Below are 27,212 nucleotides of genomic sequence, written 5' to 3' on the forward strand. Positions count from 1 at the left end.
ATAATATAGAGGTATTATTTTAAGTGTCATGCAATACCATCATGTACACTATCTACCTATTTTTTACCATGTTTAACAGAATGGTAGTACCATGGTATTCTTTAAAATACCACACAGTAACATAGTGTCCATTACTAAAAGGTACCATGGTAAAGGTTTTACTGTGTTTTTGCCATATCTAACAGGATGGTAACAGTATTTTTGTAAGTACCTTACAGTACCATGGTGTACAAATATGATAATCAAACAGTTTCATGGTATTTATTACAAAAAGTATCTTAAAATAATATGGTGAATGACTATGGTAATCAAACAATGCCATGTTTTTCTTTTAATATACATTTTAAAATGTTAAAGTGGACACACAATATCATGGTGCATTTCATGGTCCTTTTTTGATTTACATATATGCACATACACTACCGGTCAAAAGTTTTAGATCGGTACAATTTTCAATGTTTTTAAAAAGAAGTCTCTTCTGCTCACCAAGGCTGCATTTATTTGATAAATAAATGAATAAAAACCATTAATATTGTGAAATACTATGACAATGTAAAATTACTGTTTTCTATTTTAATATGTTTTAAAGTGTAATTTATTCCTCTGATGACTCCAGTCTTCAGTGTCACATGATCCTTCAGAAATCATTCTAATATGATGATTTTATCCTCAAAAAACATTCATTATAATTTTCAATGTTGAAAACAGTTGTGTACAATTTTTTTCTCAGAATTATTTGATGAATAGAAAGTTCAAAAGAACAGCATTTATTTAAAATAGAATATTTTTTAACATTATAAATGTCTTTACTGTAACTTTTGATCAATTTTACTCACCCTTGATGAATAAAAGTATTGATTTCTTTTATTTATTTCCCCCAAAAAATTATAAAAAAAATTCTTACTGACCCCAAACTTTTGAACGGTAGTGTATATGTAAATCAAAAAAGTACCATGAAATTACCATGTTTAATACTTGTTTATCTTCTCTTTAATAGTGGTACAATTGCAATCTTTGAAGTACCTTACAGTACCATGGTGTATGGTAACCAAACAGTACAATTCTGTCCCTTTCTAAAAGGTACCATAGTATTACCGTATTTTACCTTATCTAACAGAATTGTAATACCATAGTATTATTTAAAGTACATTATGTATATGGATATGATTATCAGACAGTATCACTGTATTCCTTTCAAAAAGTGTCATGTTATTACCATGTTTTGGACACTAATATGATATGATACAATAATCAATTGTATATGATTATGATAATCAAACATTTCTATCCTAAATTTCAGAGTAATCATGACCATCTGATACCAGCACACAACCATTGTACTGCCACAGCACTGTAAGTATGTTCTCTTCCATATACTGAACACATTGATAAATACCCAAATACACTTCCCTTCATCCTTTGTGCGTTTGATTATTTTGAGATTAATCAGTCGTGTAATGGAATGACATTAAACAAGCGAGAAGGAAGCTCCTAGCGTTGTGTGTGTGTGTGTGTGTGGGATGGATGTGTTTGGGCTCAGGCAAGAAATGAGGTCTGGAGATTTATGTGGGATTTTCCACTTTGAATTGTGCGTGTGTTTCTATCTGCCAAACTTCTGCTCTCATGGTTTGAATTTGTGCAACAAGTCAGAGTCACCCAAAAGGACAGGAACATCTATTCCTGATTCAAGATGTCTTCTCATTCTCAGAATAATACATGAACTTACATATAAACCTCTCTCTTCTAGATCTAATTGGATTTAACAAATATGTCTATATTTTTATCTATTGACAAATGAGAAAAATATAGACATATTTGACACACTAGACATTTTGTCAGGTTTAGCTTACTTAATAGAAACGGCGTCTCTCGTGGCGCTTTTGTTTGCTCCCTGCTGTGCGTGTTCATGTGTTTAAAGGAGGCATGGCTTTGGAGATGCTCTGAAGAGATTGGTGGGATCTTATGCTTTCAAAGATAACTCGCTATTGCTAGCCGCTCCCAGAAATTGCCCACCCTACCTTTAAACACAAATGCATACACTGTAAAAATGTCCACCTAATTCAACTTAAATTCAGTTGCTGCCTTATATTTTTAAATACAATCAGTTTGACTGTTCAAGTTATTTCACCTGAACAATATTGTCCATTCTCATTGAACTCAATGAAAAAAATACTTTGAATTATTGTGAGTTAAAGTAAAGGGGAAAGACTTGTTGCCATGCATGATCTATTGATCATATCTTCGTTTACAGTGTACAAACTCATTTGCACATTCCTAGAATGTAACCAGATAATCTAGAAACACAGTCAGAGTGTTGAAATATTTACCTTATCTGTTCCTCCTTTACTTGTATTTATAGCTTCAAAGAAACATTCTCAAAAGCCTTTGAAACCTCCTCTGTGTGTGTGTGTGTGTGTGTGAGAGAGAGAGAGAGAGAGAGAAAGAGAGAGACAGATAAACAGTCATAAAGAGTTTCACTTGCTTTTTCTCAGGCTCAATACAGTATATCTCAGTATCTATGTGAACAAATATCCTCAGAAAATGTGCGTGTGTGTGTTTCCATGCTCTCTCTCTCTCTCTCTCTCTCTCTCTCTCTCTCTCTCTCTCTCTCTCTCTCTCTCTCTCTCTCTCTGTGTATGTGTGTAATTGTTAGTGCAGCCAGCCGTTCTGTGTGGGTCTAGGACGAGGAGAAGATGTGAAGGTTTACTTAAGATAGCAGCTCCAGAATCCAGCGATAAGAGCCAAATATATGTGTTTGCTCTGCCTGGTTGGATGTGCGGGTCAGAGAGAGGGAGATTAATTCGTCTAACTGTGATTTTCACTGAGAAAAGACCAAATGCCTTTAAACAAATCTGACCCTGTATGCGTGTCTGTTTCAGATCAGGGTTTATGTGTTTATTAGGTTTATAGTTGAACCGATGCATGGTCACGGACCTTGTATTCCTTTATACGTAAATGCCCATGATACATATTAAAAGATCTAATTATAACTACATTTTTACATTTTCTGATTTCTGAAACTTAATGATGAAGAGTTTCCAAACAGAAAGAGAGGAAGAGAACTATTCATTACTAGACACAGTTAAAGTGCGGTCACATTAGTGAATCATATACATGCATGCATGAATTACATTAAGATTAAGATTTAGAAATGGATGACTTTTTATTTCATGCTGACTAAAAAATATTTAAATACATTTGATTAAAAATATAATACATTTTTTTAAATTAACTCAAAAAAAAAAAAAATTGTAGTCATCTCACCCATTTGAGAGCTCCTCCAGTCAACATACAGAAAGTCACCTTCTAGATGGGTCAAATTAATTGAAAGTCCAATAAAGAAGTCAGATTTTTTTTTCCAATGAAAATAGCACTCATAATACTCTCATAGACTGCCAGTGAAACTGAGTCTGAGCAGGACTCAAAGTGACGTTTATAGAATGTTGTCCAATGAACATTAATCTTTGCTCCATTAAAATGGTACAGGTATCTGCCATAGACTCCTAGTAATGCCCAGCTCAATGGGGCTCTATGGGCCACATGTTCAGTCAATCATAGATTCAGATTAAAGCGAATCACGGTATACACATTATTACTGATCACGTTATATATAGGAGCAAACAATACGATTGTGTTGTATGATGTTGTACAACTTTATTCGCCAAAATGTATAAAGTGTATAATACAATGTGAAGCCACCAGAGCCATGCTCCTGTTGAATTTTTGCATTTTGCATTGCACTTTATTTCGATGGTCCACTTTAGACATTCTACAAACTAAGTACATTTGCAACTGCATGTAAACTGCCTGTCATCAGAGTATTAGTAGACTGTCTGCTTAATATCTGCTAACACTTTATTTTATTTCTCTCCAACAGAAATTCTACTGACTATAAGTAACTTTGCAACTACGTCAACTTATTCTGCTAACCCTAATCTACTAATACTCTAATTGTAGTTGACTCTAATAGTTAGTAGAATGTCTAAAGTGGACAAATTTAACCTTTATTATTTAAATTATCTAACAGAATATATATCTATATATCTAATTGTAACTTTATGTTTATCTAATTTAATGCAAAGGGGAAGTTGTGCTTTATGCGCAGTCTTAAATCAATCACCATTGCCTGGAACTTAAAAAAAAAAAAAGACCTTCCCCTTCAGTCCACTGAAACTAACCAGGTTTGTTTAGAGTCTTGTTCTGGGTCGCAGCTTTGAACCAGATACACACACACACACACACACACACAGAGTCAAGTCATTAGTCTTCCATGAAGTCGCTTTGTAAAATTCCAGGGTAGCTAATAAATAACCCATCTAGACTATTTCACAAGAACTTCAGGAGGGAATTTCCCTGAGGCTGACCCTTACCTTAACAATTTGTCTCTTTCCCTTTCTCTCTCTCTCTCTCTCTCTCTCTCTTTCACACACACACACACACACATGCTATAGATGCTGTATAATGCCACAAACAACCCTCAAGCTTCATCATAGTGAGAATATCCCTGTCACATGTCACAGTCAAAGGAAGAGTTCTTCGGTCAGCACTTAAACTGACATGCTGCATGCTTCAACTTTTAAAACACAAAATCTCCTGAGGTGGCCTCATAATCAGAGGCTATGTTTTTTTTTTTTACCACAGCACTTGATGGATTGCGATAACTTTTGCATCTACACACGCTGTCACAAATGATATGCAAAACTGGGGTGTGTCTCCAGTGAGGCAGTGTACAGATTTACACAAGTAAATTCATCATTACAATGCGACTTCCAGCAGGAGTGGCCGCCCACGCTCTGTGGTTCATGCCCTCTTGTCAGCACAATGGTAATCCTAGTACACTCAAACAATGAATTCATTAACCTCACTTAATTTTATTGAAGATGTTTTTACACACAACTCATTTGAATTAAATCAGTTAAGTTGGATCAACAGAAATTAGTTGCATTAGTTCAAATGAATTAAAATTGTAAATTAATACATGATTAACTAACTGTATTTTTCTATGTACATTTCTGAAATGCACTTTCTGTAAAGCTGCTTTGAGACAATATGTATTGTGAAAAGCGCTATACAAATACATTTGAATTGAATTGAATTGAATTGAATGTTTAGCTTAATTAATTAATTTGTCAAACTAAAAATGTTATGCTGGTCCAACTTATTTTTTCCTTTTTTTCTTCTGAGGCTTAATTAACATAATGACTGGTGTCAGTACTGACATTTTATAGCCTAGCTGTTACTTACTGAGTAAAGCCAGTCTTGACCACAATGGTTAACACAAAATTCAAAAACATTACTGAACATAACTGAACATTAAACAATAACACGCTTTTCCCTTTACTGAAAAACATCTCCAAATTGACTCTCCTTATGCAGTCCCATGCCAAGCATGCTGGGAACTACAGATCCACTGCCTAGTAGTTATGTCAACAAAAATTATTCAAGTAGTCACAACTCAAATAGATTAAGTAAATTTCAGTTAAATATGTTAGGTTGTTTGAACACAATGAAATTAAGTTGTGACAAAATGTTTAAAAATCATGTTACTCATTTTAATTAAACTAAATAAGAGGCAAAAGTCTTTTTTGAGTCTACAAAACGTACTGTATATACAGCAAACAGCACATGGGAGGCTTGACAATTGATTCCAATGGAGTTTGATATTAGTGATAGCTAAGCTAACAATGTAATAAAAAAATTATTAAAAGCGTGTTTAGATAATGTGGGTAAAATAGTCAGTTTTTAATTATGGATATTTTTATTGATACTTCACTGTAGGGATGCTCAACTTTGGAAAGTGCAGGAGCCACAACACAGGACCCCTTTAGCCTCAAGCACCACACTCAAAAGTCAAAGGAAGAGTAAAAATAAAAGTACAATTTTATTTTATATTAATGAATCCTCTAACCCAGTGGTTCTCAACTGGTTTGGACATGCACATTTCCCCATGGTCATTAAGCTACGACCCATTTTTTTTTTTCAATCTATCATTGAATATATAATAATAATAATAATAATAATAATAAATGTTTCTTGAGCATCAAATCATCATATTAGTATGATTTCTGAAGGATCATGTGATGCTGAAGACTGGAGTAATGTGTCACAGGAATAAATTACATTTTAAAATATATTCAAATAGAACCAAACAGTAATTTTAAATTGAAATAATATTTCAAAAATATTACTGTTTTACTGTTTTGATCAAATAAATGCAGCCTTGGCAAGAGGAAAACAATTCTGATGTTTAGAACTTTCTATTCATCAAAGAATCCTGAAAACAAATTATGACATCACGAGGGACACAATAAGAGGTTTTTTTTATTTTTTTTAAATGATCCGTGTTGTATCCTAATCTTGTTCCACTTTTTCACTTTCACTAAGAATAAAATGGCAAAAGCCACCTTACCAAAATAAGGAGGAAAAACAGGATCTTTCATGTGGGAAAAAGATAAAATGGTAGATTAAGAAGATGAGAAGGGACAGAATTAGGAAAGGAGAGATGGGGTTTAAGGGCGACCATAAGTAAAGTGAGACACTTAAAATTGCTATAATAACAACTGAGGTTTTATACTGATTAAAGCCTGAAGCACTTTGATAATTAGCTAAAGGATGTTCTCAAAAACATGAAGACATGATCTTTCTGTGGGTCGGTGCACTGTTTGGGCCTGTCAAAAAGTTCAGTATTTATCTTAGGGGCCAGGCCTGCACATGAACATACTCACACATATATGTTCACAAATATACATGGCATTGAAATGATATTGAATGGTGCACTTAAACTCACTGACCCCTTGTGTTAGAGCAATATTAAGTACAGAACTCTATCCACTTTACACAAACACACACATATTTCACAAGGTTCTTGGTGTACTCTTTAACCTGTTGAATCTTGTCATTACTGTCAGGTATGAAAAATAGGTGCATCTCCGGAAAACAGGAGTGTTATACATGCACGCGCACACACACACACACACATACACACACACACACACACACACACACACACACACACACACACACACACACACACACACACACACACACACACACACACACACACATTCTTGTACATCTATCTTTATGAGGACATTCATTGACACAATGCAATCTAGCCGCCTACCTTACCCATCACAACTAAGTGCCTAACCCGAACCCTTACCCTAAACCTACCCTAAACCTAATTATAACCTTACCCCTAAAACCAAGTCTTGACCCTCAAACAGGCCTTTAAAGGGGTCTCAGAAAGTGAGGACCGGCCAAAACTCAAACTGGTCCTCACAAAGATAGTTGTACAAGTACACACACACACACACACACTGATGGTGGATGTCTTGAGGCACTGGAAATTTGAACAGTACCTCCTTTGGCCTCTCCGCCTCTAGTCGCTCCTCTGTTTGTGTATGTTGTTTTCCCAGTTCATCTGGGAGGAAGGGGCGAATGTTTTCCTCAGCTATTTGTAAGGTGTATGTTTATGTCTGTTGGAGTGTTTGATGTGATGTGTTGGGACGATCATATTTTTTGGCATTGATTTTAAAAATCGATGCATATGGCCATGTATCATTGTCCTTTTCTTTATAGAACTTAAATGAAGTTGCGCCATGTTTTTCTTTTTTTAAACAAAACTAAAAACCTTGAGAAATGATCATCATGGAGATAACATCATAATGTGAAAAAAATTTGAATAATGTGTATAATAAAATTTTTGTGACTTTTTTTTTTTGCAGAAGAAGCTCAAAAATTACAATTCTCTTTTCTTCTAAATTCAAAATTTTCTTACACTGAAATGTATATATTGGACCAAAAAAAAAAAAAAAAAAAAAACTAATTTCTTAAAGCCAAATGTATATCTCAAATTATTTTAAATGTTGATTTAATATTATTTAAAAATATTTATTTACCCAATGACAAAAAATAAAAAGATTATGTATTATAAAGACCATATTTTCTTTAGACATAAACCAAAATGCTACTTAGTTGATATAATACACTAACTAAATTAGCTATAGTAACTAAACTAGCTATAGTAGAATTTTCATTTGAGATAAAACTGAAAAGAATTTTGATAGTTAATGTTTAAATTCATTCACTTGCTATTGATAAAGATGACTTTGAAAGAACTTACTATTTATTGTGATGTATTTTTCTTAAAAGAAAATAAACTATAAATTCTTCACACAAAGCTTCTGTATGGTTTCAGAAGAAATTAAAGACACCTTTTATAACACGTTTATGGTGTTCTTTTCTTTCTTTACAGCCTTTGGTCACCACCATCATATTCATATGGAAGAGAGCAGCGTTAACATTCTTCAAAACAGTTCCACCGATGAAAGAAAGTGAGGCGGGTTTGAAATGACATGAGGGTGAGTAAAATAATGGCAGGCCTTTCATTTTTAGGTGCAAACGTCCTTTAAGTGTAAATTTGAATTTTAAAGCGAATACTTTGAGTATACAAATTAAATAGAGAGATGTATGTATGGATGGAAAGAAGAGTTTGAATGATAGCCCTGTAAGGGAGACTAAAGTCTGGCTAATGTCTGTCAGGAATGTCAAAGTGGATTCTGTCTATATGTCACAAAATGCATAATTTCCAGACTCTTCAACCCCCAGCGCTGTGGTCCGTCTGAGTCTGAGGTGAAGGGGAGGTGCAGGTGTAAACCCACCTCTCCCGTCAAACACTGCACATATATATATATGCATATACTTGTCAATAGCCTCTTATAAGAGAAAAGTTCCACTTGCTCATCTAAAACGTTCTACTTCTTCATGCGAGACATGAAGAAAAACAGGTTAATGCACTAAATATGTAAATTAGCTTCTGAGCACTGAATGTGTTTTTATATGAGTCTCAAAGTACTAAACACATAAACAGTTTTCGGTGCTAAAATAAGACAGAACCCAACTTTACGTATTTTGACAGATAAATCTCTTGCTTTTCTTTCAACTGTCACAGTAATAACTTCATAGGCATATTATGACATTTTCCAGGCATTCATTTTAAATCATAAGCGACTTGCTTATAAACCATGTGAGAATGTTACATAGATACATACAAAGCCTCATGTATTCATACTTGACATACATGAGTTTCATACATTATGCATTACATTCTATTACAAATCTAAAATTTTCTTGTTTTCATAGCGCTAACATTTTAAGAAAAGGTCTTTTGATTAGCTACAACATTGATATAAATTACATTTCACATAAATTTCATTACATAAAAAAAAGAGTGGCCTTAAACGGATAGTTCACCCAAAAAAATGACAAATTCTATCATTCTGTCGTTCCAAACCCATAAGACGTTCATTTATCTTCGGCACATTTCTCTTCCTCCATTCAAAGCGCATTTTCATTTGGATTAAACTGCTTGATTCATGTGGATTTCTATAGTTTTGGTGGAGGGACAGAAATCTCTCAAGTTTAAACACAATTTCTTGGATTTCACCATTTTGGTGGCTATCAGATGAATTCGTACAATCTGTTTATCTGTTTAGTGATGGTTAGGTTTAGCGATGGGGTTAGGGGTGAACTTTCAATGTTTACTTTTTGCTAACCTTTTTGTTCAAATCACATTGTATGAATTCAAATGACATCGCCACCTCGTAAAATAGTTCACCTAACAACATGAGGGTGAGGGAGAGTAAATGATGACCGAATTTTCATTAAAAGTAGTATTTTAAACATTGATTATTTAACAGGCTTTTCAAATCCATTAGAATAAATGTTAGATTACAAGTTAGTCAGAGCGCTTACTTTCAGCCAACGGTAAATGCCTGTGCGTGAGGATGTGAAGCAGTAAGCATGCAGTTCGCAGAAGCTGTGAACTTGTTGCATGTAGTTCACCCATTTCAAATAAACATACCTGCAACTCACTCAGGCCATAATTCACACTCATCTCTCAACTCTGTCAGGGTTTCTCTTTCACACACACTCAATCACTCACTGTCAATAACATGAAGAGGTTACATCATGTTAAACATTCAGTAAGAGTCAGGGTGATGAAGACACAAATAGTGTTGCCTTATTTTTTTTGCACTTGCACTTGTTTGTGTACTTGTGATATTTGATTATTTGGCTAACAAATTGATTATTGTTCTGCATTTGTCTGTCAAACAACATATTGCTGATTTAGGGTAGTTCACTCAAAAATGTACATTCTGGTTTGGAATGATACAGTGAGTACATAATGACAATTTTTTGGATGAACTGTTCCTGTAAGGTCCAAAGCTAAAGCTAGTTTGGCTAAGGCTAAGATATAAACTTTTTTGTGCTCCTGCAGATGAAGGGTGTCAGGATTGTGGGAAAGGTGAAAGGTGAGGGAGCAGATAGTAAGCAAAGGAAGTCAGGGGCCTGTCCTGACCCCTCAGAGATTTGGCCAGGGGACCAGACACCAGATACAACGATTGTATGTGTGAGTGCTTATGACTGATAGGCTGCAAACAGGAACACATTGTAAAGGAGTCTTGTTAGGCAAGATAGAGAAAGGGTGGGAGAGAGGTAAATCAGACCCTTGAGAAAAAGATGAGTGCTTAAAATCTGCACTTCAAATCGTAAAAGTATATTTTATAAAAACTTAAATGTTAATGAAATTAAATGCCACTTAAGTGTTCTTATAGAGTGTACAATTTTAATGTGCACTTTGTAATAATGGCAAATTAAAAGTTTTGCTTTAAAGCACATTTTAATCATTTTGTTTTAAGAACCTTTTGTCATGCTTTTAAGAAGTACACTTATTTTGATGTGTTGACTAACGTGTTTAAGCACATGTAAAGTGCTTGAGCATAATTTTAACTGTACTTTGATACTTCATTTAACCATATTTAAAAACCAATAGAAGTAATTATGAAATTGCATATGAAGATGTACTTAAGTGGTTAGAAAAACACTCTAAAGTTCAGCTAATGGCGTTTAATACAAAGTTAAACTATAATGCAGCTCCATTTAATTGCAAATAACATGCAATTAGGTGTCTGAAAACATGCATTCAGGTCATATAAGTATATTCTTTCACAGTATATTATTTACATAATAAGTACTCTTTTTCAAAAGTATGCTGAAGTATACTTCTTTTTCACTAGGCACAGGTCTGAAACAAAGATGAGGCTGAGAGAATAAAGACAGAGATGCCCTCACAAGTTAGGCTGAGATGTATTTTAAAGGGGTCATATCATTTTCCATCCAATTTCTGACCCTAAATCCTAAATGCTGTATTTTTAAGAAAAGTGTTTGCTCTGTTGTTCTGTGTTCTGTGCCATTTCAAAGCCCCATTCATGAAAACATTGCTTTGCTGCTCTCTTGCCCAGGTTTAAATATAGTTTTTAACTGCTCCATACCTAAATAACAGCTTTGCAGATCCTGCATTACACTCTGACAGGCTCACAAAACAATCTGATTAAACGTCCAATTGAAATCCTTCCATAGAATACTATCGCCCTTCTTCAATACCTTAAAACAATTTGGCATAAACTAAGCACGCACTCACAATATCTTGATCTAATCAAAAGAGCTTAGTTGTGTCCCAAATGACACACTGTACACTATGCACTTATACATTATGTATGCACTATTTATTCAACTGTGTAGTGTATGAATTTTATAAGGTTATTTTGTCATTCAACATGATAAACACAACATCAGGGAAATGCTGATTTGACCGTTTTTAGCTTTGTAGTATAATTTAAAGGGGTCCTGTTTTGGGGGGTGTAACAGAATATGCTTTCATGCGTAATTGTTTACGCATAATTTTTTCCCATATTTTACATTATTACAGCACCTCTCTCCCCAGTCTGTCCCGGACAGTCATTGGTTCCTGTTTTGATGAAGCCCCTCCTTCCGAAATACGAAATGTGCTGTGATTGGTTAGCTGGCCATGTGTGTTGTGATCGGTTGTGATTGGCAGCGCTTAGCACGTGATCAGGAAATGTCCCGTCCCTTACCATAACCATGAGTTTCATCTACTGAGGTGTAAATATTAAAGGGGTCATCGGATGCCCATTTTCCACAAGTTGGTTTGATTCTTTAGGGTCTTCGTGTAAAGTTTGTAACATACTTTGGTTAAAATTCCTCAATGGTTGTGTAAAACAACAGCCTTTTTACCTCCTCAAAAACAGCTCTGTTCACAACGACCCGTTTCGGTGCATGTCTCTTTAAATGTTAATGAGCAACTGCTGACCCCACCCCTCTCTTCCGTGGGGCGAATCGACACAAGACACGTAAAGTGATGCTTTGGCGGACAGTATACAAATGGCTGAAGGTGGAAATATGCTAATACGGGACAGTCCGTCAGTGGTCGTGGGCGGAGCATGAGCAATATTGATTGACGGCTTGACGGCTTGATTATTGAGAGTGTTTAGGCTTTTTGAGAATTAAAAAAAAGGAGTTAATGGATTTTTTTTTTTTTTCATTGTATGGTGGTTGTGTCCACACACTGCAAAGACACAAAGACCCCTTTAAGGATGGCATCAATTTCAATAAACAAGAGGATCATCCAGAACGGATTTCACTTAACGTTTCAGAGTGGTATGTTGTTGTTGTTGTTTTTTGGTAATTTTCTTATACATTTGATATACAATGTTATACACCATTTAATCGTGATATTTGACGATTATTTTACTGGTAATACAAACAGTAATCGATCACAAAACCATGGTTAACTACATAAAACTTATAATTTGAACTTACTTACAAGCTGTTATCCACAAACAACAGATTGTCCTGGCTGACAAAGTGGGAACTGCTCCATTTCAGGATAAACTTTTGTGCCTAGCCTGCATTGTACTCTCTTAGTTTCTGGAAGCTGTCCACCTTAAAATGTGCAGCGCACAGATAAACATTGGGGTTATAATGTTCAGGAACAGTGTTTAAAATAAATGTAAACCACTCTAGGTTTTTCAGCCTTAGGAAGGTCAAACAAATCAGTTTTGGAAAAATAGCATCTCTACAGCATAGTGACAACACTGTCTTCTCTAATGCAGCTCATCAAGGCCTCTCACCTTTTTTTGCGTATTCCGTGGGCTGAGATTATTTAAATGACCATTATGACTTCACAAAGTCAGGTAAAATCGTGTTGTAGTCCAAATGAGCCGTTTGTTGTAGTTCTTAAAAAATGGATTCTGTTAAATAAAATATCTCTCTTTGGAGTGGACTTTGATCTTTATAACCTTGCAGATCTTTTTTATGCTCAAACAGCAACATTACACACTAACTTAAGTTGAAAAACTAGAAAAGCATAATAGGACCCCTTTAATGTGTGATATATGTGATATCAAAGACATGAATTAACATCTTTGCATGATTAAGAAAGAAATGCATTGTAAAACTATTTCTAATCAGGCTCCAAACAAAGTGCCCATAAAGGATCAAGTTACTTTACCTCAAAAGATCAAGGAAAATTGTATTCTTTATAATATCAGCACATTAAGACTAACCAGAAAGCACCTGTTCAAGATGAAGTGTGATTGTGTCTTATTGAGTGCACGTGTGCTAAATGAATAGCTTTGCTGTCATAGCTGGTCTGGTTTAATTGACAAGTAGGTTGTTTACAATCAGCAAGCTCAGCAATCTGCTCGCATTCTCTCTTTCTCTGCCCTTCTGAAAAGCAGCAGCAGCAATTCTGCTTTTAATTCCTGGCAGATGGGTGACGGTGTCCCCTCATGACTCACGGCAGGTTGATCACGCCACTTTAAAGCAGATCTAGGATCAGTCCGATCAGACGCTCAGGGCGATGACTTCAGCGCAGGAGCTGCATTAGTGTGGCTCTGATGAGTCACAGCGTGATGATGTCACCTGATCACAACCCTGCAGCTCGTACATCAGATTAGACTTATAGCCATATGCCTGAACATCCTTGCATTCTTGGCCATAGAGATTACACAAATGCACTCAGCAGAGACTCTTATGGAACAGAAGAACATATATTGAGCCCCTAAAATATCTGGATTATTGAGACAAAAATGACTAAGAACCAGCATAGCATTTATTTGCAGATACCGCTTGTTTTTATATACAATAACATTCATACAGTACGTTTTGTGTATCTAACTTAAAGGACAATGATATGACAAATACATGTTTAATCCGTTAATTCATTAGAAATTCAGGTGAAAAAAAAAGCAGTTCATATGTATGATTACTTTAATACACCTCTGCTATAATGAGAAATTTTTGGGGCATAAAATGCTGTCCTAATATCAAAATGAAGAAAAATGCCTCATTACAAGAATGAAAATCTTATGAATATGAATTCTTATGAAAATCATATCGTTAAAAAAAGTATTTTAAAATATCCGATTATTTGACCTTGTTAAAACAAGGTTCAGGTTGTAAAATATCATGTAGTGTGACTCGTCAAAAATGTTTGGACATTTATGAATTAATAATCAGAATCAGAAAGAGATTTATTGGCAAGTGTGTTTGCACACTCTAGGAATTTGTTTTGGTGAAAGTAAAGATAAAGTAATAAAATAAAAATAAATAAATAAATAAAGATATGTGAATATGAATGTGTGAATTATATTTTAATATTTATAAAAAAGAGATATGTGAATAATAATTTTATATTTAAAAAAATATATTAATATATATATATATATATATATATATATATATATATATATATATATATTTTTTTTTTACCTCAAAACACATTTAAAACTTTTGTGTGTGTACACTCACATATTCAAGGTTTAAGGAATAGATTACTAGAGTACTTACCTCTAGATTACTAGATTACTTTTTAGATAGATTACTTTTTACTTTTTACTTTGTGGTTACACCACATGACATTTTAAATTTAAATGTTTCTTCATATTGTACAAAAGTTTTTCAAAACCATATAAAACCAACATCAATACATTTCTAAAAACATAGCACATGTGTTTTAAACTATAGACTTAAAAAAACAAAACAATCTTTAACGTGGATGTTTGTAGTATCCAGTGGCATTAGTTATACCGTTTGTGCTTTGAGGTTTCAAAAATAAATCAGTTTGGGAATTTTACGAGACTGATGGGTCTTTTATTTTGTTAAATTCCCTGTACTGTTCATATCTAACTCTAAATCTGCAAAGATGAAAGAGGTTGTTGATGGATTGTCTCTTTGTTTTTCTACTCCTTTTTCTCCTTTCCATTTCTGTCCTCTCCACTCAGCATCCTACCCCGCCGCCTGATCTGTTTCCTGTGCCCTTGAGCCAGATGCTGAATATTTAGTAGGTACTTACGCCAATGTGACCTAAACATGACAACTAGTCACAAAGACATCAATAACTCACCCGTATACTCCTAGACCCCCCCCCCCCCCCCTCTCTCTCTCTCTCTCTCTCGTGTGCAAACATCAATTACACCGTCATGGACCCACTGACCTCCCCATAGACGCACAGACAGAGCTCATTTCATTAGTCTGGGCTCATACAACAAGCAGAGCCAAATACATGATTAAAATGAAAATGAAATTGTGTGTATACGTTCCAAGACTGTTAGTGCCAGACATGTAAAATACAAAATAGGCTGCTATCTAACTGTATTTAGCTATCTTAAAACAATATTCTGGGTTCAGTACAAGTTAAGCTCAATTGACAGCACATGTGGCATGATGCTGATTACATTTGTACATCAATTTCTCTAAAAATAGAAAAAAACGACATTGGTTAGAGTTAAGCACTTACAATGGAAGTGAATGGAGTCAATTTGTAAATGTTAAAACAAGGCTTACAAAGTTATATCCAACTTTGTTGCTATGAAAATGTGACGCCTAAAACCCTAAAATGGTTGGGTTTTACAGCTTAAAGTGCTTATATAAAATTATAATATTGTTAAATATCTTTATAAATATCTGCTTTTAAATTCGCTAAAAATAGGCCCCATTCACTTCCATTGTACTGTAAGTGCCTCAACGTAACCTCAATTGTTTAACATAGGCACAAAAAAGGTGCCTCTAACTTCATTTTCAATGCTAAAAATGAACCTATACATACAATTGATTTGACTGTACTTACACTATTGGGTTACACTTTATTTTGATGGCCACCTTTAGACATTTTGTTGACTATAAGTAACGTTGCACCTACATGCCAACTAACTCTAATTAGAGTATTAGTAGAGTATTAGTAAACTGTTAGGGTTCGGATTAATAGAATATAGATAGATCTAGAACATATAGTTGCATAGTTACTTATAGTCAGTAGAATGTATTTTGGGTGATTATCAAAATAAACAGTTTGCAGATATTAAGCAGACAGTTTTACACTAATGACTTACAAGTCAACAGAATGTCTATATGTTTAAATTAAAATAAAGTGTTACCCACTATTGTACAGAGTTTTCTACAGAGCTGCTTTATAGCCATTGAACTCATTTCATATTTGATGATCTTTACACAGTTACTGAACAGAACTGAATCAACTCTGAACTGAACCTCAGCTGAACAATGACAATATTTTCTTTTCAGCTCTGTTTGCATCATTGAATCATTATTTTTCTGGTTATCCCTTAAAATACATTCAAACCATCTATATTGTATAAAGCGCAAGCCTATATAAATAATGGTGACAGTTCACTGCTGTTCCCAGCTGAAATGAACACTAGCGGCAATAAAACAGCAACTTTTATTCCTTTTCACATACATTTTTGATTACAGGATCAGATTATTGATTAATGAACACTTATTTCCAGACTGTTTCTAGCACAATGCTATGTTATGACCTCAAAACACTTTTATCATGATTTGTAAACTAATACATTTTGACATTTGCATTACATAACCAGCTCCATATGTATGGCATTTCTGACATAGTAAACTTGCTTGGTTGGTAAGCATTGCACTTGGTTACGAGTCCCGTAAACACTAGTCGCTTTAAAGATTTGTAGATGTCAGGTTTGGTACAAGTTATGAGTGAGGACTCACATGCAAAGGGAAGTAGGGCTTTTATTAAGTGCCAGAACAAACAAAAACCACCCGAAAGTGGAAAAAATATACAGTCCACAGGCACAGCAGGGCAGGACAAGACAGGGAACATTGGATGAGAATATGGCACAAGAAAGAGAACACAATCGGGTAGGAAAATGAGGGAGGACAGGTGGGGCAAATCAAAATAATTGAAATATAAAAATAACTGCCCAATTCATAGGCTGCATCCTTCCAAGGTTACATTTGAAGGCCACTTCAATGCATCACAATGGTGCGATGAAGGCTGATTTAAATGCTTTAAGGCTCATTCAGTAAAAATATACATATTTAAATAACTTTATAAATGAAAATAACTGGCTTCCGGTAGCGGTCGACGCGCGTTCACGGAGATGGATGCTGGCGTATGTCGTAGGACGTAGCGTAGGAAGCGTCATGATGTAGAACGAACGTGATAGCGCAGCCGGAGAGCAGAGCGAAACAAAACTCTACGTTCGTTCTACGTCACAACGCTTCCTACGCTACGTCCTACGTCATACGCCAGCATCCTTCTCCGTGAACGCGCGTCGACCGCTACCGGAAGCCAGTTATTTTCATTTAGAAAGTTTTAAATATGTATATTTTTACGACAAAACCGCACGGATTACCCTCAGAAGGCCTTCGTTTATCCCCCTGGAGCCGGATGGATTACTTTTGTGAAGGATGCATGCACATTTTGGGACTCGGAGGAGGTGGACCCCATAGCTTCACACTATAACCACTGAAAGATCTAAGGCATTTTCTAAAATAACTGAAAATGTGTTCGTCTGAAAAACGATTGACATATGCATCTCGAACGGCTTGAGGGTGAGTAAATCATGGGTTAAATATCATTTTTGGCCGAACTATCCCTTTAATTTCCCTGGCCGCGAAGAATAGAACGAGTTGATCCTTCACAGCCTATTCAAAGATTCATTGTGCGTCGGTGACGAATGCTTTTTTTTTTGAGAGAGAGAGAAAATGCCAGATTACACTTTTAAATGTAAGGATTGGGTTTCATCTTACTCGAATTCGATACAAATATCCCATTTAACAACGCTCGGTCCGACCTTTGAAGGATGCAGCCTCTGGACGAGTTGGGCATGACATAATCTTTTATTCACAATTCCAGAATAGAAAGACCGTCAGGAAGAGAGAGAGAGAGAGGCACAGAGGCTGTTTTTGACAGAAAGCACAGTGAGTGTCCTGAATCTGTCTAGCTGGCCCAGGCTGTGGATAGCGGCGCTCTGCATTATTGATGTACCGAGCTGGGAGAGCTACATTATCTGTGCTCTTGTAATTAGCTGGTCCACATTGCCCTGATTCTGCTGTCTTTGTGTCAAGCTTACTATCTTGGCCATGCGCCCTAAAGGTAAACTGGAGCCAGTTGTGTTGTGTATAGTTAATAGTCAGAGTCAGGTAAGGTGATATGTTCCCGATTACCTGATAAGGGCTGAATTGAACAGGAACTGACTTGTTTTGTGAAGCCTTTCAGGTCACAGTTAATTTCCAAATTGGACTCTTATTCACTGTAAAATAAAAAATAAAATAAATCGAATTTCTTATTGGTTTTCACTAAAAAGATCTAAACCTTGAAAAAAAGAATGTATCTTAATTGTTTAACAACGCCAGGGTGGGTAAATAAAGAATGCGTTTACATTTACATTTACATTTACATTTTTTGCTTTGAAAATGTCTATGTGGTGAGAAAAATAACTCATTCAAAATAAACATATTCAATAATATACATTCTCTGAAAACACGTTCCTCAGTTAAATGCATCTTGTTTTAGGCTGTTTATGTATTCTACAAGAAAAAAAAAAAGAAGTGAATGAGCTCATATTCTTCCAACTGAATTATGTTCAAATTATGTTCAAAGTTAGACTGAGGGAGCATTTTCAGAACATGACCATGTATATAGCATAACTTTACAAGATGAATGCAAAGATATTGGCCTAAAATCAAAGCAATCTCAAATGTTTCCATTGGATTACAAGTGTATACTTGAGGGGGAAATATCACAGTTGTATATATTTGTGGTGCAGTCATTTTCACAAGGCTGTTACTGTAAGTCACTCAGCAGTGTTTATAATAACTGTAGGTTCACACACTGTTAGCTCATGACAACTTTCTCCAAAAATAGGGAGGCTTGAACTGCCACAATCCCACAAACGGAGGAGAAAAAGTTGAAAAATTTACCCTAGATTTCAAAGAGCTTATACTGAATAAGGTGTAAAAAGTACATAGAAATTACCCCAGAGTTACTGAGTCAACATTTTACTCTATCGTGAAACCTGTTAACTTGCTGTAAACCTGCTGACTTTACTGTCAATTCAGATTTTTAGAATAATTTTAGAATTTATAGATAAATATCTATATATTTATAGAATAGTCAACATTTACCCTGTTCACGCTTGAGACAAATTAATCAATTTTGGCTAGAATTAACAATTACAGACAAGTAACAGCTGTGGCCATTTATACAGTTTTTTAATCATATTTAGAAATTCCAAATGAATTGGGAAGGGAGTAATGTGTTTTATTTTCTTTTTAAATTTCAATAGTACTCAAGTACAGATTCCACAAAATAATTCTTAGTTAGCCAATAGTAATATAGGACAATTACTCAAGTAGATCGACCACTAGAAAATAAACATTACTTATATTACTGAAATATTACACGCATGCACAAACAGTGTCAGTAAAACAAAAATGCAGTCTTGTAGAAATGGATTGACGAAGCAGCACTAAATGATTTTCAGATCAAAAAGTACCTATGTGAGCATGCTTTAAGTGTTTACTGTAACTCTGTGAGCGTAACAAGTGATGAGCAGAGTCCCAGAAACTCCAGCCTCCTACAGAATCAGTACGTGCCGCTTACTTTAAGAACCAATGAAAGGTGAACCCAAACCACAGGTGGGCAAAGTCAGAATTCAGGGTGTTAAAAAGCATTATGACATAGTTCACTGACAGGCATATCACTTTACAAATTAATAAGACAGAAGTTTTACTATGAAAGGACACCTGGGGGACGGCAAGTATTCCATAATACATTGTACGTCTCAACTGCGGTCAGGAAACACTTGCTTCTTTTCATTCAGTGGTAAAAACGTGACCGGATAAAAGATTTTTGTAAGATCTGCTCATTATCGTTAGCTTTGAAAGATATTTATACTCCCATGTACTGTACTTTCCTACAGACACCATGTTTGTAAAAAATATAGATGATGAAATGGATAACAGTAAACAAAGAGACTACTGAAAAACAACCGCTAGTCTAAAACGTTCCCCCAAACAAAGGCTTTATGACATGAAAGTGAAGATGACATGTTGGAAAATGACTCAAATATCAAAATGAAAAGAGCCTATGAATAATCTCGTTATGTAAATGTTTTTTGTATTTGACTTCGTAGTTTCAAATGCACTTAATGTTTTTATGTTCTTTCTGAATAATAACAAATATGCTCATCAACAATACCAGAATCCAAGCTGGTGGACGAGGGGATAGAAATGATTTTAAATAAAATTACAGTTGTTTTAAGAATTGTATGTTTTGATAAATATAGTTTAGTGCAATAAAAAAAGTATTGTACGAATTTGTTTATGCTATGCATATGTGTATTCAACACAGTCTCACCCCCAAACGTCACATACTGACGCGTCTTGACCAAACGGCAATATACGACGAAAAGGGTACCCCTAAAACGTCCGTATGTGACTATTCGGGTTATGGGTAGGTTTAGGTATGCGTTAGGGTACCGCTAAGAGGCGCTGCTGGTGCGCTTATGTCTTCGTCTCATATGGACGTTTTAGGGGTACCCTTTTCGTCGTATATTGCCGTTTGGTCAAGACGCGTCAGTATGTGACGTTTGGGGGTGAGACTGTGTTGGTGTATTGGGGTATCATGCTTTTAGCTTAGCAACATGCTAATATCAAACTCCAATAAAAATGAATTGCATTTTAAATTAATAACTTATGAAGTTCCATGACAGTTAACGGTTTAAAGGCCAGATTAACAATCAGCTTGCACCAGCGCAAACCCTCTTTTAAAATTTTTTAAAACTACTGTCAAGATTTTATAAAGATCCGCAGTGAAAAATTAGCGCTGAAAAGGCGTGAACAGGGTTATTTTTGCTGCTGATCTTTTTGCATTTCCATTTGTAGGAGTTTCCCTTTCAGACGCAAAATTTATGAGAGGAAAGTATTTAAATAAATCACGCAAGGTGATTTACTAATGCTGGGTACACACCAAAAGATTTTTTACATCTTATAAGATTTTCAAAATGTGACAGACCACAAACATGAGGACAAAAAATCCTAGATTTAAGCGTTTTGCTCCTATAGTGTGTGGTATGCCATGATGTGACAAAGACAGCACACCACACACAAACAGATTTTCAACCAGAGTCTCGACTATGAACACAGGAAATCTCGCAAAATATCATGAGACTTCAGAATAAGCATGACGGACGATATGCAGGAAGAAATTGCGATAGTGTTTGGAATGATTTTCACAGAAAATTCACGTGAAAAAACCATTGTACCTACCATTATAACCTTTTATACAGAAATATATTCATTCTTTATTGTCTTTATTTATTCTTTATTGGATTTATTGTCTCTTTAGAAAAAGTTATTTAATCCCTCTAGTCTATAGAACCTCACTGAACCCTTAACACTCAGCTTTTTTTTTTTTTAATCTTTTTTTTATTGATTTTAAGAATTATACAATTACAGTCAGGGGGGTACAAAGAGTAAAGCTGATAAACAAACATAAATAGACATATACATAAACAGTGACAAACTTAAAAGTTAAACAAAAATTTGAAAATGTTTACAGATTGAAACGCACTTTGCAGCTTTCTTATTTTTCAAACCCAATATTGTGTTTAGGTATTGTAAAATTTCTGCTCTTAAAATGAAAAACAAAGGCTTGTTTCCTCGAAATTTACACTTATGAATACTAAATCTTAACATTAAGCTTCCTGCAAGTGTGTGTGTGTGTGTGTGTGTGTGTGTGAGAATGACCGTGTCTTCCATCATCTCGCTTTCTGATTGGATATTGTTTCGTTTCACGTGATAATCTCCAGAGCGTGCGCGTGTTTGTCCTCGGAGTTCCCCCCACACATCAGGATTTCTGATCGTAAATATTAAACATGTTTAATATTTACGATTCGCGTTCGGAGCGGCTCCGACGTTCTTCCGAGCAGGTTCGGACACTCTTAACACACCTCACACCAAGGGAAAATCTGATAAAATAATCTGTTAAACCATCAAGATAATCGGGACATAGCTAGGATTGTCGGAAGGGGAGAAATCGGCCCAAAATCAGCCCGATTATCTTTTGGTGTGTACCCAGCATAAGGTTTGCACTAGTCAATTTACTGGTATTTGCACCATTATTTACTGCCCAAAATAGCATGTCTTAAACCAGACGTTAATTTGCGCTGCTCTTGGTAGATTGTGTTGGTCATTATGGAAATGATCCGGCTTCGTCTGTGTTCTTTAATTTGAGTGTCAGTAGATCACGTGCTGAACTTTCCACTCCCATTGGCGCTTTTATGGAATTGCGCTCTCGCGCTAATTGACCCTGTTTAGTAAATCTGGCCCTAAGGCTTTACATGACGTTACACATTGTCAAGTTATTAAACATGATCAGTATATGTAAATTTAGTATAGCCTAAATGACACCAAAGTCCCTTTAAGGCAAGTCATTTTACACAGTGGCCATCTTTGAAACGCCTCTCGGGCATCTATTTCAGTCATTTATAGTGCATCGTTTTTGTATATCAAAAGTCTTTGCTGACACACTTTACAAAGGGACTTGTATTGCACAAGACCCCATACATTACCAGTAACACTCCCCATTTCCTGCACTTTAATGTGACTTTATAAGAGATTAAGGATCTGTATTAAGGTTGTGTTATGGTAATGAGGCAGGATCTATACCCTGTGGCTCCTCGACGTAAAACCACCAGCGCATTTACACCCACTCCATTGAAACCACCACAGCGTTTTCTCATCCAGACTCTACTACTGTATCATATTGTGACATTAAACCTGAGGTGTAGGAGTAAATGTGTATATGTGATGTGTGATGATCTTTAACAGGCGATATGGATTTGAAATGCAATATTTTATTTTTTATTATAGATCTAGAATAACAACATTTGGAAATGTTTTATTGTTGGTATTGCTTAACCCTGTAAAGCCTGACATATGACAATTTTTCTTTTCTTTTTTTCTTTTTTTTATGGAACAGTATTTTAAACCTTTTAGAATTTTTTTTTTTTTTAATGTATCATATTTGATACATCAAGCTTTTATGGCTCATATATTATGATATAGTGAGAGTATTGTGCTCAAACTAAAGGTGGAAACTGACACAAACTGAGCAAAAGTATGCAATTTAGGGCAGATGTGCCAAAAACTAAGAAGAAAAACTATCAATCAGATGACAAAAGGCATTTAGTAGATTGTGTACAATAAGGTTTTCAGCAACATTTTGATCATGTTGATCATTTAGAGCCCTTAGAAATATGTGCATCTAATATGATACAGTATGGCTTAAATAAACCACAATCAGAAAGGTCAGACAAAATACAGACATGAACAAAAACACATCATTTTAGCACTCTCTCTGTCCCTTTCTCTTTCTCTTTCTTATTCCCCTTCAGCTCAGGTTTCTGGGAAGCAGCTCCGGCTGTGGGAGAAGCTTCCAGCTGATCACATGACTGTGCTGTGAGGGATCTCCCGATGATCACGTGACTTTAGTGCTGATTCATGGTGCCATCGTTTCACTCTGTCGAGGAGCAAAATCAGGGAAAGACAAAGGAACTGGGTAGTTTTGTGAAATTAAATGGCATATAGCTTTCTCTCTTTCTGTTTCTTTTTTTAGGTCACCCACCTCCCTTAACTTTTTACCTCTGGGAATTACATTGACTGGTCTGCTTGTTAAATAATTAATACGTGTGTGTGTGTGTGTAGGTGTGTGTGTGTGTGTGTGTGTGTGTGTGTGTGTGTGTGAGGAGTCCAGATGGGGGGCAGACAGAGCATCTCTCATGTGGGTGTACTGAATGCGAGGGGCTCCGCTCGCTGAACAGGGGGCTTTTCTCTTGCACTTTACACCTTTGCACTGAGTAACGGGGCGGACGTTAAAAAATCCCTCTCATGTACAATAAACCAAACTGGGGGCTGTTTCTGGTTAGAAGTCGTTTGTGATGTTCGCAGAATATCATGCTTACTGTACTGTAAGAGGGTGATTCCTCAGTTAGAGCCACTTGATATCATGACAAATGAAACTTCTCCTAATTACGTGTCATTAATATCTCTTATATATTTAAATATGTCATAAATATATATTTATCACATGTCCAGGAATCAATGTTTGTCCTGGAAGAGATGCTATTTTAAGTATGCTATTTTGCATATCTATTTTAAGCAAATATACAATTATTTCCAAAAACTGATGGTACAGTAAGTATTGGGGACAGTGACTCTTTGTGTGTAACAAAAAAAAATACACTTGTACACATAATACCAAATGCACAAAGTACAATTTTCCTGATTTTTAAACAAAAGTCTTTCTGATTTATTATAGAAAATAAAAGCCCTGGAATTCCTTAAAATAAAATAATAATAATAACTAAATATAAATTAGAAAAATAAAATAAAGTATTTTTACATTGATAATAATCTATCTTTTAAAACTATTTGCACATAAATTAACATTAATTGAAAGTATGATTTTTTTTTTTATTCTAATGTGAAATGTGCTAATTAAATTTGTCACATTTTAAAACAGATCTTTCCTGGAAGATTAACGGCAATTAAAAAAAGAAATAAGGAAATAGTAATAAGAATAAATCTTATCTTAGTTTTTTTCCTCTTTAAAAACATCAGGGGATAAAAAAAAAACCTCCCATAATTGAGGAATCACACAAGTTTTTTTGTGTGCTGTGAAGTAAACAGCACAGTCAGTGTCCATCAAATCTGGATTAACATTTATCAGCATAATCTGGATTTATAGGATTCCTCTTTCACTTTCTTTTTCTAACAGTTTTTCTTTCTCTTTCTGTTGCTTTCTCAATACAGAAACACACAGGCAGAACGTGTTGCTTGTTTGCATACAGTATGGAAAGTTTCTATTTCTCATAACTGAACGTATTGCACTCAGAGTCACACTGCAGTCCAGTCAGATTCTGACAAACAATATTATTATCATTCATTATATAAACAGTATGAAGGCAAATGTAAGCAATACAAAGCTATCTGTGTTTTCAGCACATCCTTTCTAGATAAGTGTGTGTGTGTGTGTGTGTGTGTGTGTGTGTGTGTGTGTGTGTGTGTGTGTGTGTGCGTGTGTGCGTGTGTGTGCGTGCGTGTGTGTGTGCGCGTGTGTGTGTGTGTTTGTCAGAGATAAAGAGGGAAGTCCCTGTCTCTCACTAGTATGTAAATCCATGTGTTGGGGGTGCCGGCAAAGTCAAGAGTAAAGTTAAACACCTCATGGAGACAGAGGAGCCTGGCACTCAACTGACCCCTGAGACTTTTCATATACTCCCACATGCAACTGTACAAGGGAGATGGTCCAAAATCCTCTCTGTGCGCCAACATCAACTAAAACAGCTTGAGAAAATTAGAGAAGGTTGAAAATGAAGAGAAAAACAATGGGAGAATGAAAGACTTAATATTTAATGAGCACAAATATTTACCTCCGGACCACTGAAAGGAAACTCAAGTGCGAAGTCAAGTGTAAATAGTTCCATCACTTTTGTGCAAAAACCTTCGGCCCCATATTCACTAACCACTCATAAATCAGGTGCTAAAATGCTAAACACTCGGGTGCATAGACAACGCAAACGGCATGTGCACATAAATGATGCTGTCAGCAGACACAATTCATTCTCAGTTCACTCTCAACAGAATGTAGAATTCATATTAAAGTTGCCCCTGTTATGTTTTTTTGAATATCACCTATCATGCAGTGTGTAGCCTAATATAGCTGTTTTAAAGATCGAAATAAAGATGTTACTGTGTAACAATGTAACATATTTGCATAATGCCATCCTATGGTCTTCATTGGCTGCCCGCGAACAATGTCTACTTTGACTTGCCCTAAAACCACGGTAGTCATAGCTGAGGCCTGGGAGAGTTTGCTTTGTGTTGTGGACATGTCAAGAAGACGCTGTCGTCAGCACTGTGAATCCACTTTGCTGCACTTCAAAAGGATGAGGATGGAAAAATGGAAAAACCAACGCAATCATTCATACACTGTCTATCAAATGCTGAGGAAGAGCTGAAATTCAGATATGGTAATAGGCATTTAGTTTCTGACAAGTGCTGTAAGGGGTAGACCAATCACAACAGACATGGGACTAATCAGAGCAGAGTAGACCAATCACAACAGACAGGGCCATTTCACCAATCAGAACAGAGTAGACCAATCACAACAGAATGGGCCATCTGGCCAATCAGAGCAGAGTAGATCAATCACAACAGACTGGGCCGTCTGACCAATCAGAGCAGAGTAGACCAATCACAACAGACTAGGCCATCTCACCAATCAGAGCAGAGTAGACCAATCACAACAGACTGGGCCATCTCACCAATCAGGGCAGAGTAGACCAATCACAACAGACTGGGCCATCTGACCAATCAGAGCAGAGTAAACCAATCACAACAGACTGGGCCATCTGACCAATCAGGACAGAGTAGACCAATCACAACAGACTGGTCCATCTGACTAATCAGAGCAGAGTAGACCAATCACAACAGACAGGGCCATCTGACCAATCAGAGCAGAGTAGCTTGTGGAAAGGAAGGGTTCAGAGAGACTGAATCTTCGAACAAACTTTTTTCAGACAGAGAAATTAGGTTATGTGCATCATGTAAACTTTTTGTAGGAGGCCTCCAAAACAAAATTAGGAACCTTTAAAATAGCATCATAGGGGCACTTTAAATAGAATAAACATTTCTAACAGTGGTGAAAATCATGTTTAGCATAATACAGAGTTGCAGCCAATCAGTTGGCAAGTGATGTTGTTTGTGAAGGTAAATATTTTAGTTATGGTACAACATGGACCTAAAATTGACACTAAAATGAGAGAACAAATGAATAAATCCTGGGAACTATTTGTGGCCCTGATTTAAAAAAAAAAATGTCTGCATGTTATGCGCAGAACTCCGTAGATCAGCGAAATTTCTGCACATTTCAAAGTCACTTTCAAGCCAAGCAGCTTTCTGTTGGTCAATGTGATGAATCCATTCAAGTTTGCGTAGGGAAATATTTCATC

The 27,212-nt window shown here is 35.6% G+C and overlaps 1 long non-coding RNA gene across 1 annotated transcript; it reads left to right on the forward strand.

Moving 5' to 3' along the window:
* Positions 1-1,028: 1,028 nt before the first annotated feature.
* LOC311305240 lies at positions 1,029-23,794 on the forward strand. Its single transcript, XR_014629987.1, has 4 exons — positions 1,029-1,080; positions 1,301-1,353; positions 8,258-8,363; positions 23,598-23,794. It is a non-coding gene; the product is annotated as an uncharacterized lncRNA (long non-coding RNA).
* Positions 23,795-27,212: the final 3,418 nt, after the last annotated feature.

The sequence above is a fragment of the Rutilus rutilus genome (genome assembly GCF_951802725.1).
Source record: "Rutilus rutilus genome assembly, chromosome: 15".
Taxonomy (NCBI): Eukaryota; Metazoa; Chordata; class Actinopteri; order Cypriniformes; family Leuciscidae; genus Rutilus; species Rutilus rutilus.